The sequence below is a fragment of the Solanum dulcamara genome, chromosome 4, assembly GCF_947179165.1.
Source record: "Solanum dulcamara chromosome 4, daSolDulc1.2, whole genome shotgun sequence".
NCBI classification, from domain to species: Eukaryota; Viridiplantae; Streptophyta; class Magnoliopsida; order Solanales; family Solanaceae; genus Solanum; species Solanum dulcamara.
Window position 1 is genome coordinate 63489590 of NC_077240.1, and position 3728 is coordinate 63493317.

The following is a 3728-nucleotide window of genomic DNA, read 5'->3' on the forward strand; positions in this document are numbered from 1 at the left end:
TATGGAACAAATAAGGAAGATTTATCAAGTTCCATAAGGAAAATTTCGAATAAAGGTTATATGATGACGAAAAGGATGGCTAGTGCAAGGAAATAAAGGGTAATATGGAATTCCTTACGCCCAAACAAAAATGGAAATGAGTTGAAGGAATAATACAGAAGTTCTAATAGAGGCACTCAAGATAGATGCGATTAATTAAGTATAAGTATCAAACAAAAAGAGACATAGACAGTTACGAATTGAAAGTATAGTATGATGAAAAAGGTTTAAACTATTGGGGTTTTTGTATATAGTATCACATCACACACAGTTCAACTTAAGTGTAGTTGATAAATACGCGTGAGAGGGTCTAGGTTGGAACCCAGTTGCGGCCTATGTGGTTGGGTCGTGACGGGGGTCAGTACGATATATGTACTGAGTATGTAAAGCATAACACATCGTAACTGAGATCATAACTGAAATAGGGATGCAGGGGACAAGTGTAATAACTAAATGAATTACTGTACCTGCACCTTAGGACACGTAAATCATACACATCATCATATGCTGTGCCCGGCCCTCTAGTGAACTCGGTGTTATAATCACTTCTTCATAATCACATATCATCATATCATAATGCATTTCATTTCATCATATCATCGTATACGGTATCACACCATCGTATACGGTATCATCTTATCATGTATATCATCGTATCACACTCGGTTCACTACGGGGCTCAGGGTCACAATGTATTGCTTTAATCTCATATGCATGCCTACATAAATTATCCGGCCCTTTAGTGAGGGACTCGGTGAATGGAGTGGTGTACGTCTATCGCGTACCATCATAATATACATATGTACCCGGCCCTCTAAGGAGGGACTCGGTGTTCCTTCCTTATTTCACCACATATACTATCATATTACTGCCGGCCCGGGACTTGGTGAATAATCGTATCGTCATAACATATAACATATATCACACCTCAAGTACGGCATCGTCTCCTCGTGCGTGGAACTATACACATCCGACCCGGGACGCGGTGAAAGAAGCAGTAACACTGTGCACGATAACATATCCCGACCCATCGTGGGACTCGAGGAAGGATGGGTTACAGTATGCACGAGTAGAGTAGTGAGAAACCATATGCAACTAAGTCATTATCTAAGACTCGATGAAACAGTCAAGTGAACCGTCACCTGAAGACTGGGGGAGTAATTATCCGAGGTATCCCTTTAGATGTCATTAGGGCTTACATCAGTTAGGGCCTCAAGAATCACAGACATGCATCCAGACAATGCCATATAGCTTATGCAATCAGAAACATGGTTTATGCAATCAAAGACACAGTTATGCAATCAGAGACACAGTTATGTAATCAGTGACATTAATCATTCCAGAGATTTTAAGGAAAGGAACTTGTATCTCCACTTACTATTCACTGTATAGCAGTCTTGAGAATAATTGTTTGACTACTTTCAGACTCTTAATATTCAGGAGTAACTACAAGTCACGAGTTACAATCAGAGCTCATAAATGGAATTACCTCTAAACCTATATCATATACCATTTAACTTAAAATTAAGCCATTCCAAAGGAAAGAAGAAATAGGCTTTACATGTACTAGTTTTCATCACATAAAAGACTTAAGGGCAACAACTCAGCTATTGCAGGAGTTCTAACATCAAGAAGTAAATAAGAGTTTCGACTTATATTCAGGGCTTTATGAATGGATTGAATCCCACATATCATATACATATCATTTATAACTTACATCTAAGACATGCCAAAAGAAAAGAAAGATAGTTCTACATACTAATTCCATGAAAGTGACTGATGATATTGGAAGTTACAAAGCATGCAGGTAAGCCACGATGCAAACGATGTGTGCCAGGTAAGGTATTGAAATACGATTGAGATGTAAAGTTGAAAAATTGAAAGGAAAAGTAGACGAAAAGTCTAACAGGCGTAGTTCGAGTTGGACATACGAGGTAAGTCCATCATTATATACTATTATTGATATTGGGCACCCTGTGAGGCTGCAATATGACGTGATATGATACGTATATATGTATCCTTATGCGTGTTGGCCCTGTGAGGCACTGTTGGTATTTTTTTTTTGCGTGCAGGTGTTGAGATAGTAAGAAATACAGAGGAAACTCTGTCCAAATTTTCCAGAAATAAAAAGAGAATGAGATACAGGGCTGTAGAATGTCTTGAAAGATCGTTCCCACAATAATGATGTGAATATAACGAGGATCGTTATAAAAAAAGTAGAGCCTAGTGAGAAAGTGGCTAAGGATAGGATGTGGTCCATGTAATGAGAATATAAGGGTAACTTGGGCGGTGCAGCCTGGCCTACCGAATCAGCTGCTGGGTCATCGTCCTCTTTGGTAGTTACGTGCCCCACGGGGTAGGATGCGATCATACTAGCACTAACGCACCGGATTCCATCAGAACTCCGAAGTTAAGAGTGCTTGGGCAAGAGTAATATTGGGATGGGTGACCCCCTGGGAAGCCCTGTGTGGCTGTGATATGAGATAATATGCATGTATATATGCGTTGGCCTTACATGGCATTGTTCATATAAAGAAGCATTGTGGATACGTGACTCCACCGTGAAAGATGATAACACCCTTTGAGATAGGGGATTTAGCTTTGCAAAACAACTAGTGCATTGCGAATTCATTAAAAGGACAAGTGGTACCCACTGGGATAAGGCTAGGGCTATGACAAAGCATGGGATACCGAGCATCGGAATATAAGTACTGCCTATTTGAGAATTGGAAACGACTATAAGCCCTAGCTAATTATTGACCAAAATAAATGGAAAGTGGCTTCGAATAAATTGCTACGTGACTCGAGTACCAACAATTAGACTGGATTAGCACCTCATGATTATGTTAAGCTGTTGTACCTGGGCAACCAAAGGTATGGACAATATAAAGGAAGGCATAGATATGGTGCAGTGTACCAAATGTGTTGGAAAATAATCATATGTATTAGAAAATTTGAAATCAGGATGTAAAGTAGAACCCAAACAAATAGTGACATGGGTACACCCCAAAAGGGGGGAACTGGATATGGAAGATACCAGCGTGGTATGAAACCAATCAACAATAAAATGTATTAACGTGAATATTTAAATTTCAAGTGAGATCCTATGTTGGAACAAGCTGGCAAAATTTAAAAGCCAGCAATGGGCGGATAGAAGCCAAGATGATACCTGTGTTAGTGTTGAGAATTATTGATAAGGTTCTTCAACAAGTATGACATCATAGAATGGGTGCATACAAAGGGGGTAAATACAACAAGGGAATTACTATGAGAACTGAAACATACTATAAGGAATAGCCAGGCTATACTCGACAGAAGGTAAGATGTTACTAACAAAGTTACTGACTACTAGTATTGTGGTTAACATTCGGGGACGAATGTTCTAAAGGGGGGAAGGATGTTACACCCCGTACTTTGGTACCTTAGAACGTTTCTTAAGCTTTTTAAGTTCCCGGGAAGGCTACTAATTTTCTTAAAAGTTATCATGCGCGGATACACTACGACACTATCAAATGACTCTAAGGGAGGGAGAATGTGATACCTCATAGTAGAGAAGGTTAGAGATGGAGTCATAAGAATCCGGAAGGAATTGGAGCCCAAGTAACGAGTCATAGGACTCGATTTAACTACGTAAGTTATAAATGTAAAAGTATTATATACTTGAGCTACTGGAGGACATACCAAGCCTA

General features: G+C 39.4%; 1 pseudogene; it reads left to right on the plus strand.

The window, feature by feature from the left end:
• Window positions 1–2398: 2398 nt before the first annotated feature.
• LOC129888093 (5S ribosomal RNA) lies at window positions 2399–2516 on the plus strand (annotated as a pseudogene).
• The last annotated feature ends 1212 nt before the right edge of the window (window positions 2517–3728 follow it).